Source organism: Haliotis asinina, chromosome 13 (assembly GCF_037392515.1).
Source record: "Haliotis asinina isolate JCU_RB_2024 chromosome 13, JCU_Hal_asi_v2, whole genome shotgun sequence".
NCBI lineage: Eukaryota > Metazoa > Mollusca > Gastropoda > Lepetellida > Haliotidae > Haliotis > Haliotis asinina.
The window spans coordinates 28,368,835-28,386,595 of NC_090292.1; the positions used below are offsets into that span (position 1 = coordinate 28,368,835).

General features: G+C 43.4%; 1 pseudogene; it reads right to left on the reverse strand.

Moving 5' to 3' along the window:
• Positions 1-3,397: 3,397 nt before the first annotated feature.
• On the reverse strand, positions 3,398-16,832 carry LOC137259783 (uncharacterized; annotated as a pseudogene).
• Between the last annotated feature and the right edge of the window lie 929 nt (positions 16,833-17,761).

Sequence of the window (17,761 nt, forward strand, 5' to 3'; positions counted from 1 at the left end):
GTGATTCTTGACAGGGTAGTGTCCCCTCCTACTCATGATCCTAAATCAATCTCAACCACCACCAGAGTGAGTGGAGAGTGATCCTTGACAGGGTAGTGTCCCCTCCTACTGATGATCCTAAATCAATCTCAACTACCACCAGAGTGAGTGGAGAGTGATTCTTGACAGGGTAGTGTCCCCTCCTACTAATGATCCTAAATCAATCTCAACCACCACCAGAGTGAGTGGAGAGTGATCCTTGACAGGGTAGTGTCCCCTCCTACTGATGATCCTAAATCAATCTCAACTACCACCAGAGTGAGTGGAGAGTGATCCTTGACAGGGTAGTGTCCCCTCCTACTGATGATCCTAAATCAATCTCAACTACCAGCAGAGTGAGTGGAGAGTGATCCTTGACAGGGTAGTGTCCCCTCCTACTGATGATCCTAAATCAATGTCAACTACCACCAGAGTGAGTGGAGAGTGATTCTTGACAGGGTAGTGTCCCCTCCTACTGATGATCCTAAATCAATCTCAACTACCAGCAGAGTGAGTGGAGAGTGATCCTTGACAGGGTAGTGTCCCCTCCTACTAATGATCCTAAATCAATCTCAACTACCACCAGAGTGAGTGGAGAGTGATCCTTGACAGGGTAGTGTCCCCTCCTACTGATGATCCTAAATCAATGTCAACTACCACCAGAGTGAGTGGATAGTGATTCTTGACAGTGTATTGTTCCCTCCTACTGATGATCCTAAATCAATCTCAACTACCACCAGAGTGAGTGGAGAGTGATCCTTGACAGGGTAGTGTCCCCTCCTACTAATGATCCTAAATCAATCTCAACCACCACCAGAGTGAGTGGAGAGTGATTCTTGACAGGGTAGTGTCCCCTCCTACTGATGATCCTAAATCAATCTCAACTACCACCAGAGTGAGTGGAGAGTGATCCTTGACAGGGTAGTGTCCCCTCCTACTGATGATCCTAAATCAATCTCAACTACCACCAGAGTGAGTGGAGAGTGATCCTCGACAGGGTAGTCTCCCCTCCTACTGATGATCCTAAATCAATCTCAACCACCACCAGAGTGAGTGGAGAGTGATCCTTGACAGGGTAGTGTCCCCTCCTACTGATGATCCTAAATCAATCTCAACCACCACCAGAGTGAGTGGAGAGTGATCCTTGACAGGGTAGTGTCCCCTCCTACTGATGATCCTAAATCAATCTCAACTACCACCAGAGTGAGTGGAGAGTGATTCTTGACAGGGTAGTGCCCCCTCCTACTCATGATCCAAAATCAACCTCAGCCAGAGTGAGTGGATAGAGATTCTTGAAAGGGTAGTGCCCCTCCTACTGATGATGCTAAATCAACCTCAGCTGCCACCGGAGTGAGTGGATAGTGATCCCTGACGAAGTAGTGCGTTCTCCTACTGATGATCTTCCTCCAGCATCATCCTCGACAGATGCATGTTCTAGTTGGCGCAACTACTATATCTGCATTGTATCTTAAATGACAAAATGACGCCTTTCGCCAGATACTCGCGACTGCTTGTCCACTGCTGTTATATTCAATGTTCTTTTGTCTACAAATCTATAACTGACCAGTGACTCAACGCAAGTTAACCAAGCCAAGCATTTATTTTCAGAAATGTGTTGGCGTTATAGGTGATAAGATTGGTGAGTTATGTTTTTAATGATATTGCAACCTGCTCCGTACAGTTTGACCGGATACCCTCTGGAGTCCACGCACCCTGGCTGCTGTGTTTTCACCCGTGGCAGTCATTCGTAACTACTCGTGTCATTCCGGCAAGCTGGATAGATACCTTCGTATCCCTCGTATGTTTGCGACTGGGTCCTATCTAAGCGCAAACGGGCATAGAGATGAAAACAGTCTAGTACTATATATATTATCAAGGAAAGATAACTCTGAATTTCCAAACATGGCTCTGAGAATATCCTACATCCCGTGGACAAAACAGCAATACGGTCATTCCCTTTGCAAATATGTTTCAGTGTTAAAAGTTGTTCATCCGTTAGCTCAAAATGTATGCTTAAACTGTGCTTTGTACAATGTAGCAGTTCAGCGGTTCCGCAATTTTCATGATTTGAAAAGGGTTTAATTACTACGCGCGATTTGATTAGTTTGCCACGATTCTTGGCAATAACGGCGTACGAGAGTTGTACGAGTCTTCTTGTAGGTCACGGAGAGAGACGAGTAGTTACGAATGCCGTGGCAGTACGATCACGCAACTGTAGTTCCCGGATGTACTGATCTTGAGCTGCAGTGGTAACTCGAGGTCTGCCTGTACGGTCATTTGTTATACCTGTTTGGGTGCAGCGAACTGAAAGCCATGACTTGCAGACGCCTGGCAACAGAAGATTGGTAATCTCCAGCATGCATTCATTCTATGGCGAAGTTCCGTGTCACAGTGCCAAAACGTGACGTAGTGATTTGACCATGAATCCCCTTAAAAAATTGCCTATTTCCGAAAGCGATCTGGATTTTTATTGCCAGACAGTGAATGCTCTTTTTGCTGCACAATTTCAACTGGAAGGTGATTTATGTTGCGTTGTGGCGATGCTTTTCTTATCCTTGCAAGATATATCATCAATATCAACATTTTCAGGTAAAATCGACTTTTTAATTGTGCATTCGTGTAAAATCATGTCATATTTTGAGGATTAATACAATAGAAATCGCGTGTGCGTTTCCTTTTTGGGATAGTACATATTTGAGATAGAGGTTTGTTGCTTACATAAGTGAATGTGTGGGTGAGTGAGTTTAGTTTTACGGCGTTTAAAGCAATATTCCAGCAATATCACGGTGCGGACACCAAAAGTGAGATTCAAACATTGTACCCATGTTTGGAATAGAACCCGGGTCCGGCGTGACGAGCGAACGCTTTAACCACTAGGCTAGCACATCACCAGCTTATTTAGATGCTACAACTTACATGATACGTGATGTCTAAAACTATGTAACACTGTGCAACATGGAGTAATACATAAAGTGGATGTTTATAAAGGTTTGAATATTATAGTCATTGTTAATTTTATACGAAGTGAGTGAGTCAGTTGGGTTTTACGTTATCTATATAACATTCCAGTGAGTGTTACACCACACTCAGCAATATTCCATTTATATGGAGACGGTCTGTAAATAATCGAGTCTGGACCAGAATTTCCAGTGATCAACAGCATGAGCATATATCTGCCAAACTGGCCATTTTAGTGTGACAGAGCATCCAAAACATTGTGGCAGAGCATTTGATGTGGTTTGGATGATTATTATATAGGTGAAAACAGGAAGATGCCTATTATCAGTTGTTCCGGAACCGGAAGTGGAACATACAAATCGTGCTCTCGACCTGCCTCTGTGCCAAGGCGACGCTACTCTTCATAACTACACAATTAATATTAGATGGAATGTCTGAGATAAAAGACGCTGAATATGGCGCCAGAGAGAGCAGCGAGCTCCAACAGTCTGGTGTTTCCGTCGTGTGCCGCTCCACTCACGGGACACCTGGGTTTCTCCTCCTCCTCTTCCGCTCCCTGGTCGTACCAGTTCCCACACCGAGGGAAGTGTTTAGGGGGTCGGGGCATCTGGCTCAGCTCCCCAACTTGCACGATGAGACCCATGCCGATGGAGAGGTGGAAGTCGACGTGACAGTGCATCAGCCAAAAACCTTAATACAGAACATCGGATTAGAGAACCTTTTGTTTGTTTGTAAACTTCTTTGCTCCTTCATTTTCTTGTCGCTCACTCACTCACCTACCTACCCTCACACTCACTCACTCACTCGCTCATTAACTTACTCACGCACCACCCAGCTAGCCACTCGTTCACTCACCCGGGTTATCTGCATGTAACCTGATGACTGTGTATCCTCCATCAGGCACCGTAACGGTGTCTTTGGCTATGGGGGTTTCCAGATTCCTGTTTATCAGGCCAGCTTCATCCATCCTCTTGACCTCCTGCAGTGAGGTGGAAGTGCCCACCTGGGGAACAGACGCGGTAATTACAATGAGCGTGTCGCATTGAATAGACAGAATAGAATAATACTTCAATGATTTTTCTATAATTTGTGTTACTTCAGCAGAGCTACTGATACATCAGAGAGATACATTTATACATAACATATTTACATAAATTTATTGATTTATATATCTTCACTTAAAAGCGGGTGCATTTAAGCAATTTCCATTTGTAGAGTGATACAGTCATAAAACGGTTCTCAGTGAGTGAGTGAATGAGTGAGTGAGTGAGTGAGCAGGTTTGTGACCGGCTCAACTGTTGTTCATAAGGGTGGGTGAGTGAGAAGGTTTGTGGGTGGATGTTTTGTTTCTGTGAATGAATGAATGAATGAGTGAATGAATGAATGAGAGGTTTTCTGTTTGGCTGATTTGTTTCTGTAGATAGGTGATTGGATGCATGAGTGATTGACTGAATGAATGAAGGGTGTGTGACTGGCTGGTTTGAGGTTTAGATGGGTGGGTGCTGCATTTACGAGTGTGTGAGTCTATGAATGAATGAATGAATGAATGAATGAATGTGTAGTGACCTAAGGGTTGCATTCCATATTTAAGGAATATGGTTGGGGTCGTTATAGACATAACAACATCTGAGGGGCGTGGGGGCGGGGCATCATCTTGGTAAAAGCGTTTTCACCTGTGGTGAATGCCCGGGTACATTCACTCAGGAGTGAAACCGTGTATCTTTACCTCCGCTGTAGTATAACCATATGTCAACAGCGTAATACGAAATTAAGTAAAAACTGTCCCAGAGACTGTCAAACTGAGTCACCGAGTCAGTACCATTTTACCATTCCAGCTACAGAGGACAACATCCTCCCCGGTTAACCAATAACATCGTAAAAACAAACACGGGCCGTTAGCGCTACAATTCTACCCAGTCTGCCTACCCCGTCGCTGTCGTTTACATGATACAGAAGACAAGTGATACACGATGACAAAAGAACAGACGAATGACGTTACACCGTACCTTGTCCATAGCGACAACCCGGAAGTGGTGTCCATGCAGATGCATGGGGTGGTTGGCGTTGAAGGTGACGCCCTCGTCAATCAGGACCATCTCCACGGTGTCGTCCAAGTCGACCCTGAGGACGTATATACACTCGCAGTACTTCCTGCTGCAGTTCTTCGTGTTGTGAGAGCCACAGAACATGTCCTGTGGGAAGATATCGGATCATGTATATTGGGAACAGATACAAGTGGGATAGACTGAGTATGACTTTACGCCGCTTTAAGCCACATTCCAGGAATATCACAGCTGGGGACACCAGAAAGGAGCTTCACACATTGCACCCAAGTGAGAATCAAACCCTGGTTTTCGGCGTGACGAACGAACGCTTTAACCAATATGCTACCCCACCGCCTCACGAAGGGATGGGACGTTGATTATTAATAATTAACGAGTTCGCGTTCGTGATATTGCTGGAATATTGCTAAAAGCGGCGTAAAACCACACACACTCGGCTGAAAGTGTAGACAGGACAGAGGTAGTAGAAAATCTCCATTGTGCTCGCGGCTGTGTCTAATATGCGTTCTTTGCAGATGACAGATGACCACGTGTCACGCTGCCAAAGTGACAGGCAATGTCTGAAGCGGTCGTAATAGATGCCAGTGGTTCTCGAGGCCACCTTGTACCATGACAAGTGATTAAGAGTTAGGCTCCTTTGTTGCTGACAGATTCGATACATACCGAACAGCCAAAAACACGCAATTCTGGATTTTGTCAAGTTTTTAAATACATAGAAGACATAAACAGGAAGGCTTACTTTTATGAGATTTTATTTTTCCGAAACTTTGTGTTTCTTTCTATGATCAGTATACTTGCGTAGATACAGTATACAAGGGTGGATTAGATACCTCGCTGATAACAAAGCATTAACGCTGACACTATTCAGGTTTCAAAAACAGCAAGTGCCACATTGAAAACATCGTCATCGAAAAGCCACCAAACAGTCTGTTTCTTGTTACTGCTGCCAATAATTTTACCCTTGTCTGTTGCCTTTACGTGTTTTGCAACCCCCATAACCCTCGTAACTCCCCCATACAAATTAGGCAACGATACTAAAACAGATGGTTGTGGAATAAGCCCGTTGTAGCACTTTCCAGATCTTTCTGTCTAAATATAGCACCAGTTTAAATATAGCAGTAGCACCTATAGCATGCCAGTTCTCCCCACTGACTATCCCCCCAGGTATGTATACCGATGCTTATGATGTGTATCACTGGATAGTCTAGTCCACAGTAGCATATACTTGGCTAGTAGTATTTACTACCAAACAAACAAGCGCTATCTGTACACGTATACATTGTTATAATTGTTTTAAAACAAACACACACACACACACACACGCACGCACACACACACACACACACGTGTGTTCAATGTCTATGCTTGTCGTGTGTGTGCGTGTGTGTGCGTGTGTGTGCGTGTGTGCGTGTGTGTGTGTGTGTGTGTGTGTGTGTGTGTGTGTGTGTGTGTGTGTGTGTGTGTGTGTGTGTGTGTGTGTGTGTGTGTGCAAATATATAATGTGCAAAACCCGTGAAGATCCCGGGGTAGAATAAGCCCTTAGCAACCCATGCTTGCCATAAAAGGCGACTGTGCTTGTCGTAAGAGGCGACTAACGGGATCGGGTGGTCAGGCTCGCTGACTTGGTTGACATATGTCATCGGTTCCCAATTGCGCAGATCGATGCTCATGCTGTTGATCACTGGATTGCCTGGTCCAGACTCGATTATTTACAGACCGCCGCCATATAGCAGAAATATTTCTGAGTGCGGTGTAAAACTAAACTCACTCACTCATATGCAAACATAATTTTGTCCAGCAACCACTGTTTCTGTATTTCGTCGTCTGTGACGTCATTAACCAACTGAATGTGACGTCAGTCAACAGCGCATTTGTTCGTGTAGTAATCTCTGTTTACTTTCTCACCTTGGGTATGTCGCCATACTGTGACAGCAGTGGGGCAGGAGGTAGTATATTGGTGATGTGATTCACCTGTGGCAGGTAGAGCTTCATATGCCGGCTGACGGCAGCCAAGGGATATAACTCTTCGTGGTTGAACACGTAGTTGTCTACCTTGTTGAAGTCCATAGCCACGTAAAACTTCTTATCGGGCACCTGTTTCATGTGTATCGAGTCAACTTGGGTGGTGTTCAGCCATGACACGGGGGTCATGTCTGCGGTGCCCTTCTGGTTCAAGGGGTTCAGCAGCTTAAACATGAATGCGCAATGATGTTATACATAGTAAAATGGTTCGGTACATGAAAAATATACACTTACGGGAGCAAACGAAATCGAGTGGTTCTGGCGGGTGTATATTATTTTTGAAAGGGCAAGACGTACTTTTAAAGGCTTACTTTTCTTATCATAGTTGAAATTCGAAAAGCACATAACTACTTTCTGACAGTGACCTTGCGGGAAAGTTGTTCGCTCTTACCAAATTGAAAGAATATGTGTGACAAATTTCTGTTGTCACTTGAAGTGATACTGGTGGAATATTGCTGAATGCGGCTTCAAATATAACACGCTTACTTAATTATTAAACATGTTAGTAAGGTACACCCACCAATAGTGTCATTCATCATCTTCACATTCAGTATCATAAGAACAATGGACTATTTCTCAGATTTATATAACTGACTAACAAGGAACCCTAACATTGTTCCTGGGTAGGATTACGGGTATCAGGTGAATAGGATTGCCATGTTCACTGGTTTGATTTTACATTTTGATTTAAAAAAAAAAAAAAAACACTACAAAAAAAAACAACGGGAGTCCTACTGAGTTAGACAATAAACAAACACACAGATGTGTTCTTACATACTTCATCACTCACTCACCTACCTAACCCACACACTCACTCACTAATCTACTTACTCGCACACCCAAACACGAACTCACTCACTCACTCACACATCGAAACACCCACCCATCCACTCTCACTCTTACTAACACACTGACTCACACTTAAACACCCACTCACTCACCTACTAACACACTAACTCAAACACATTCTTACTCACTAACACAATCGTTCACATACGCACCCAATCACCCATCCGCTGACTAACTAACCCGCTCACTGGCTCACCCACTCACTTACTAACTCACTCCCACACCCACACACGCGTTCACTCACACACCTACTCACTAACATACTCGTTCATTCATTCACACACCCAACACCTACTTGCTTACTAACCCACTCACTCACTTACTAACTGATCCACTTACTCGCTCGCTCATCCACTCACTCACTTACTCACTCACTCACTCACACGTGTCATGAGCTGTGTACCTACCTTCCCTTCCCTCCGACCACTGTCATAGTCAGTCGGCCCACTAGATTCTGTCTCCGTGGCGTTCTCATACCTCAAGATAGCCACTTGCTTCGTTGACTTGGCACCACAGAGTCCCAGACCTCGAGTTCGAATCCAGCGTCCAGTATAAAGTCGTACCTGGCAACATAAACGTACAACTGGATAACCAGCGAGCGTAATATCACATTGTTTAATACGTATGGTTCTTGCTGACAAAATAAAAATATTCTCAGAATTTTCTTCGTGCTTGGTTTTTAGAATACCCAATATCGGTCTCAGTTAATGGTTCGCTCTCAGAGTTATCTTTGAACGTTTAAGTCTTAAGAGTAACTCTCAGATACATTCTACGAGTCGTAAACAATGACTTTCAGAACTTTTCTCGATAACAAGATTAAAATTGTTTCTAAGGGGAAAACACGTGTTTGTTTTCAGCAACAAATGGCGAAAGTGTGACGTCGTATTTCTCTCTTAAAGTCCAGTTAACAACAAAAAGACGGGTTTTACGTTTTATTTTCATTATTGTTATTATTTTGTTTGTTGGTTGGTTGGGTTTGTTTTTTGTTTTGTTGTTGTTTTTTTTTTGTTTTTTTGTGTGTGTGTGTGTGTGGGGGGGTTGGTTTGATTAATCACTGATTCCGCGCGACTTCTTTGCCTCTGTTGCAAGCATCTCCAAGCGTTTTTCTATGTTAAGATCATTATTTGCCGAATATAATTGTTTCAGAACGTTAGTAAAATAATATCCAGACGACCTACAACAGAGCTGAAACAGTTATTAAAGCATTGTATCTACCCCAATCCGTGAAGATCTGAGCTCGGCTAATGCCCACGTAAAGGGCCTCCAAAGAAAGGATTACTGTTAGCTGAGGACCAGCGCGGGTTGCAAGCATTATATCCTGTCGAGGGGCCCTGAAGACTGGCCCGTGAACAGACACTAATATGAGGATAATTATGTGTCTGTTTTTTTGCTATGATCCATGAACATCCGGGTTAGAACTGGTCTTCAGAAACCCGTGCTTATGGAAAGAGACGAGTAACGGGATTTGGTGGTCAGACTCTCTGACTTTGGTGGTCAAACTCGCTGACTTTAGTCGTCAGACTCCCTGACTTGACATTTCATCGTATCCCAGTTGCGAAGATCGGTGGAGTTGCTGTTGATCACTGTTTATTCTGGTCCAGAATAGCAACAAATAAACAAAACTCTCCAGATATTAAACGAGACAAAACGTCTGTCATTGAGGCGTGAGTTAGGTGTCTCCAACCGCGTTCGCAATAGTCCCCGGCCCGGAGTCCCAGCGCCGGTCGTTACTGTTTCGGGTTGGCAATTTCAGATATTTGCAGGCGATTGTGGCCTTAAGTAATTATCTTGCTTGTTTTTAACTATAATCTATTCCATATTTGTTTTCTTTATTAACGGGAATCACCCGTGATCATTCACGTCAGGATAACAGTTTCACTTCCTGGTATTTCAGTGCATTGCGCATGGGAACGTCAGCACCAGTTTTCAAGAAATAAAAACACCTCTCTCTGCCATAGGCTTCGCAAATTGATTTTGTAGAAACTGCGTATACATTGTAGTCTATTTTGGTTTGAATTCAACAAAATGGGCCTGCAGATTTTAAACCAGCAGGCCCTGATGGCCAAGTGCCAACATAAAGTGTTGCCAAGTGTTGGTTCACTTTGCTTCACAACGAAAGAAAAGGACACATGTGGCACATTAAAAAGCCAACAGTCCACCATACCTTTCTCCAGCGAAGATGTTGAAGGAGCTGACGACGACGGGTTCGTGTGGAACGCCATCGGTGGCGATCATGATCATATCGTGGTGGTCAACGGAGACCTGGATGGGGCAGCTCATGATGCCGTTGCTGATGACCCGGAAGCGGAACTTCCGGTCCTTCTGAACGTTGAACACCGCGTATGGGGTGTGAATCGTCTCGTTGGTGTCTGAACTAGGAAACAATCGGAACACTCCCCGGCCTATAAACACAAAAGAAAAATAAAGTAGGCGATATTGGGTTTAAAAGATTGATAAAAGGCAAATGCTGAATCCAAGGAGGAAACAGATGATGAAGAGTAATTAATCGAAATCTGTGACAATTTATTTATTTCCTTTGGAAATGTTTCATCTGTATGGACATATATTACTTTTTCGCATACGCATTGGCACTGGCTGTTGGTATGCTCACAAAATGGTATATCCCCAACTTTGTTTGTATGGTATATATTTTTGATGAATGCTTTGCTGCCGAGCAAAAGTATTAAGCCGTTTTGAAAGAAAAATTAAGTATTTTTCTTGATGGTAAAAAATGTGGCATTTATTTTATATTCTATTATCTTCGACCTGATAACCTGAATCTGAAAAGTGAACCTGAGTTAGTGAGTGAGTTTAGTTTTACGCCGCACTCGGCAATACTCCAGCTAAAAGTCTGTAACTAATGGAGTAGGACAATCCATTGATCAACATTATGAGCATCGATCTGCGCGAACTGGAAATCGATGACATGAGTCAACCAAGTCAGCGAGCTTGCTTAGCCCCCCTTTACGACAATCATGGTTACTGATACATTCTAACCCGAACCATTTAAGTTAGTTGTATACTGGCAGCAAGTATGGGTTTGTAGAATATGTCATCACCGTTGATGAGCATTGACGCAGGTTTATTGTCGTAGTGGGAGTGATGGTGGCCGGCAAATCTGTTAATGGTCAGCTCCATAAGCCAGTCGTGTACTATCATAGTGTGCTCGGGAAGGTCAAGGTCGTACAGGTGCGAGGCTGGATCACGTGACAGAGGTTCCCGGATGATCAGCGCCCCGAACAGCCCGTCACAGCGATGGACACCAGCATGACCGTGCCAGTAGTGGGTACCTCTGTTTCCTGCTTGGAACCTTTGAAAAAAATGTGAGTTTAGTTTGCGATTGTGACTGTAAACCAGGTTCTTTGGAAAGTCAACTTGTTTGATAACGCTGTTAGTTCCTACATCGACACGTCGCACTCATTCCAATAGACTAGTGTCACGATATGGCCGAAATATTGCCAATGTGACGATAAATTTGAACTCACTCACTCACTCAATGAAAAAGTAATAGAAGACTCCATAGAATTTGGTTTTCCTTCATCTTTACAACTTCTGAAATGCCTCTCAAGAAATGTAAAAAGTTTGTGTTCTGAAGGTCAATGAGCCCTATCTTCTTTACGAATGATGTGTGAAGCCCATTTTCTGGTGTCCCCCCGCTGGCGATATTGTTGGAATATTGCTAAAAGCGGCGTAAAACGTCTTACGTCTAAGCGAATTGGCTACAATTTTACATTTGTGCTGGAGTGAAAAAGTTTTTATGCCGCTATGAACAATATTCCAGCAGTATGACTGCTGGGGAAGCCCGAAATTTGGATTCACACGTGTTTGGAATCGAACCCGGGTCTTCATCTTGCCACCCCTCAGGAAACAGACATATATAATTACATATATTAAATATGATTATTCTTGTGCATAGAGCGCAGATCACAAATCAGTTAACGTTTTGCCACTGTTCACCCAACAGTAAGTGGGTACCCGGTGGGATAAGTCATATGACTATCAACCATCTAGGGCCCCTCGGGCAGCTTGGATTAAATGAGGTACTATTGCCCGTCATGCTGCATTGAGCTTACGGCTTGCTCGTGAGGTTAGGAGTTCTGCGCTGAAAAAGTGTCCTTGTTATCATCATTAAGTGTGAGTGAGTGAGTGAGTGAGTTTTCGCCAGACAATCCAGTGATCAACTGCATGAGCATCGATCTGCGCGATCGGGAACCGATGACATGTGAAAACGAACTCAGCGATCCTGACCACCCGATCCCGTTAGTCGCCTCTTACGACAAGTATGGGTAACTGGACACACATTCTAACCCAGACTTTAACGGGTGGTAATTGTCGTACTTGTACTGGAACTTGGAGTGAGCTGTGATGGGACACTGGGTGATCATACTGACGCCGTCGTAATGCTGATAACCTTTCTGGTGGACACCGTGCCAATGGATGGTCGTCCCCTCCGACCCCTCCAGCTTGTTGTGCACGTTGACGATGATCATGTCGTTATGACACACCTGTACATGAGAAACACAGTATGCCATTCGTCAGAAAATGTATATATGTTCCTGCCGGGTACCCATGTACCGCTTGGTGACCAGATACACATATACACATTCCGAACAAAGCCACTTGCCTATGGACTCACAACATACGTAAAATGTGACAACACGTTAAATGGAGATGTAGCGTAACAACACTTCAACCAGACTATCTAGTGATCAACGGCATGAGCATCGGATCAGTCTGGTTTTGATGAAGACTAATTTTAACCCTGATCCTTACAGGGGTGTGTTTCCGAAATGTTGTGCGTCCATGGTGAAACGGATAGTGCCAGTCATGTTAGGATTTGATCCCCGAGATACCAAAAGACGTTTAGGGATAGGTGTTACCCTTGGTGAATCGCATAACTGGATGACACTAGTCAGTAAACTGTGTCTGGGGTAATAATGTACAGCATACTGGTGCAGGAAGCCACGCACTGACATACGCACGCGCCCAGCGTCACGCTTCATGCACTAATCAAGTGGCATAGCCTTGTGAGTCATTGCAAATGATGATAACTATTGATATCACTTATGACGTCATAATAGTAAAACGCCATCGCTGACTGTCAAGTGCAGTTTCATTGTTACGTTAACGTTAAAGACGCTTTATCAGGTGCAATGGCTCCTCATCCATCTCAGGCATACGCCAGTGTCATACTTAGTGTCATACTTAGTGTCATACTTGTATAGCAGGTCCTGGAAGCATCCTGTTGGCTGTAATGATGCCTCTCTCGACGCCGTCAGCAGCGACACAGTGCGGCCGGAAGCAGTCGGTGACGTTGTATGGGCAGTCGTAGCAGGCTTTGGTCAAGACGTAGTAGTATTCTACGGTGAAGTCGTAGGTACACGTCATAGGGGGCGCTCCCTCCACACACTCACGAATACAAGGGTGGCTTGCATAATCTGTAATATATACAGAGATCTTTATCAACCACCCCCAGTATTTTTTGCAATGGTTTGTTCGCTCGGGAAATGCCAACATTTAGGCACCCGTGCATGACATGGGCACTAATGTGACATCCTCTGTATATTTTATTATGAAATTAGCTTCGAAACATGCCATGTACATGATATATTATTACACGAGGATACTATTTCATGAAATTCTGTGCTCAATCTCCAAAACAACCATAAAATCAGCCCCAAAGCAGAAATGATCACTGACCTCTTTGTTCAGAATATATAACACCATGCTAGTTTATATAACTGATCACACTGACTCTAGCTTGCAAAACATCGTCATAAAACCAAGTGAATGGGATCAAAACAAACTCCATCATAGCTGAAGCTTCAAACAGGGCCGTGAGAATTAGTACAGGCGAGCGGGTCTAATAAACGCACAGTACGGAGTTTGCCCACTTTTTGTGACGATAGTGATGCTAATGAAGGTAAAGGGTGTTATTTTCCTTGATGATGTGATAGGGCATGTTCATTCTCAGTCTACTAGAACCGATTCAATACACACGGATGGTTGTTCATACCCTGTCTGCAGTCAGCCACAGCACATGAAATAATTGTTGCTCATAAAAAGTCAGACTCAGATAAAGGGATACGGCTAAACACGAGCAATACTATGAGGCATGTTATATAGCATATGAACAGAGAAGCAATAAGTTGGGATAGCAAAGAGGCGTATCTCTTTCTCTCTCAGATTTTCTCTCTTTAGACTCTCTCTCACACACCCTCTCTCTCTTAGCCTCTCTCACCTTCTCTCTCCCCCTTTCTCTCTCTCTCACCCCCTATCTCTCGTTCCCAGACTCAAATATAGCATATGAAAAGAGAAGCAATAAGTTGGTATAGCAAAGAGGCGTATCTCTTTCTCTAAGACTCTCCGTGTCTCTCAGATTTTCTCTCTTTAGACTCTCTCACACACCTTCTCTCTCTTAGCCTCTCTCACCTTCTCTACCCCCTCCCCCCTCTCTCTCTCTCACCCCCTATCTCTCGTTCCCAGATTCAAATATAGCACATGAAAAGACAAGTAATAAATCGGGATAGCATAGAGCCGCATCTCTCTCTCTCTCTCTCTCTCTCTCTCTCGTAGACCTCTCTCTCTCTCTCTCCCGTAGACACTCTCTCTCCACTCTCTCCTTTAGACACTCTATAACCCTCCACCTCTCTCTCTTAGACTCACTCACCCTCTCTTTCTCTGAGACTCTCTATATCCCACCCCCACCCCCACCTATGTGTCTCCCTATCTCACGTACACATGCAGATAATGACTACTACATGTAGATAATGAAGCATACAAAATATCTAATTGTTAATTGCATAAAACGTTTAACATGTTAACGGTGTAAGAACCTACACAGAAACGTCGCTCTCTGCAATAAACAAGGACATATTATCCATGAAGTTGTACGTTTTATTATTCATTCACGAACTCCTAGAATTCAGATGAACCACTCTCAAAAAGTACACAATTGATGCCTCTGAAAATAGAGAAGAAAGTAAATATTTTGGAGACTCATTCACTAGCTGTTCCCAGTTGGTATCATACTTGTTTTTTACCTATAATTTCAAAATCCCACACTTCCGTTATATGATACTGGGCTAGATTTTCGAAGCTATTATAGCGCGAAAATCTAGGCCCTGGCTTTAAAATATTTAAGGGATTATTGGGGTTAATGGGCCACTGGAATTAATGGCTTTCTGACACAAAGACGGCTCTGAAATTGGATGACTGTTCGCTTGATTTGGCCGCTACACTGTTATAGGCTTTGATACCTCACGGTCAAAATCGATCATTTGAAATCACTGGACTGAAGAACGCCACACTGATCGATGAGCCATCAAATACAGGTTAAAAGTAGAGGATATCATACGTGTGCCTATGTCATACTGTGTTTACGACACGAGTGCCCCTACAATATTGAGGCACAAGTGTCGTAAACATAGAACAATATGAACACGGCATAATATTCTATATATTACGGAAGTCGTCACCTTGAGAAAAATAAACCCAAATCTACTTTTACAAAATGGCTGGCTACCCTCAGTCGCCGTATGTAGAGCGTCTACGTCACAGAAGAAACTTGACGTCAAAGCATTGTCCATGACATAACGTCACCATGACAACGTGATATGTTGCCCAAGGGCGTCGTATGAAAAATGTGTAATCTAAGCGGCACTGGTGATTTGTGGGCGTTTATACAAGACATTAGCTACCTATGCGTGGAGGTAGAGTGAGTGAGTTTGGTTTTACCTCGCTTTCAGCAATATTCAAGCGATATCACGGCGGGGGACACAAGAAAATGGGCCTCACACATTGTACTCATGTGAGGAATCGAACCCGGGTCTTCGGCGTGACGAGCGAACGCTTTAACCACTAGGCTACTCCACCGCCCCCGTGTAGGTGGAACAACTAGAACTAAATGGATCAAGAGTCAGTGTGCGAAATACTTTCCAATCAGGCCAACATCTTGCATAATTTAAAAGAGTATTAAAACTTATGTTTAGAGTGAGAATGAGATATTCACAAAATGATGCCTTGAAAATGCACTCGTCAGTCGGGCCAGTGACTTTGGAGATTTGCTAGTCACGGGCTAACGGGTCAGTGTCTATTTGCGCACTGTTCGGTGCCCGTGTAGATCCTGGTTAAAATCCGGGTTCTACAGTGACCTATGGTTGCCGTGAAAGGAGAATAGTGGGTTTGGGTGGACAGGCTATCAGACATTTTTATGCTTAGGAAGACAATACTTTTCCAACGCAACTCATAAGGGATATCGGTCTATGCCGGTCTACAGTTGGAAGCTAGAGATGGATCACCTTTCTTGAAGAGAGGCATGACATTAGCAACTTTCCACTCAGATGGGTACATGGGTAGATGTTTATAAGGACATATTGAACAACAAACATAAGACATTACTTATTGAGTATACGACGTGTTTCAACAGTTGATGGCTTAATCTGTCACAACCGGATGTCTTTTTCCATATGCAAACATTTAATGACATCTTCAATTTCATATTTGGATATAATTAGGGCTTGTTCTCTTACCGAAATATGGTAGACGTTCAGCTTTTTAACTATCGGAGAAACAAGACGGACTTTCATGATCATCATTAGATTTAAGAGGGGGTATGTAGGTTTTCGTGCCAGACTGATAACGATAGGTAACGTAGATGCTTCAAGACAAGATAACCGATGTATGTATGGTTATTTATTTATTTATTTATTTATTTATTTATTTATTTATTTATTTATTTCACAAATTAAGATACCATTCGGTTTAACACTGAAAATTACAAAGCCTGTACACCAATTACACAACTACCACAGAAAGATACATAACGCTAAATACACACCACTCACCTGACATCTCTTTCTCTCCTGAAGTAATGGAAACGCCAATCATCACCAGAATCAAACCCTTCAACATGCTGTCCATGATGACGTAGTTTCGTTGACCACCGATGCCACTCGGACTGGACTGACGCTCTGAACTCGCAACAATTTACGTGGACAAAGATTGCTGACTCGAGGCGGGTTATACCTCTCCAACATTCGATGACAAAGACATAATTCTTTTCATATGAGATCAGTGAGTGATACTAATCATTGGTCATAAAATCTACCTGTGTACAGGTCTTTGACCTCTCCAGGTCGGAGTGTCATCACAAGAGCGTTTGTCAGCAATTCAGTGAAACCTGTCTAAACCGGCACCCCACGGGTCCGAAATAAAATGCCGGTTTTGACAATGTGCCTCATTAGACAGGTGCCGGTGGTGGCTGATTTCACTGTACTTCCGCTAAAGGACAGCGGTCAGTGCGTAATCGAGTCTACACCACACAATCTAAAAAAAAGGTACTCAGGGAAATAGAATTAAATGCTTTTTTTTGTTGTTGTTGTTGTTGTTGTTGTTTTGGTTTTTTTTAAAAAAAGTAATATATTATAAACCCACTGGTTCATGCTCAGGGAGCTACACTGAAGCATACATACAATGCATGCAAAAGGAGAAAAAGTAAAATAAGTATACACTGAAATTGGTGACAAAAAGGTTGATTTTAGAAAAAAGGCTTTGGGAAAAAAAGAAAGTTTTGAACATAAGTTTGAAAGTTTTCAATGTTTAGGGAGGGAGATAATTCGTCAGAGTAGGACCAGCGAACTGGATAGACAGACCTCTTGCCAAAGGAAGAAAGACGAACTTTGGAAACTGAGAGGAGGCATTGGTCTTGAGATCTGAGAGTATGGTGGTAGAGGACTTATCAGTGAGAGGTTCAGAGAGATACCAAACAGTTTGACTCTGTAAACATTCCTGATCGCCTCCATGTGTCTGAGGTGGTAATATCAGGATTGGGGGTGAGTGAGTTTAGTTTT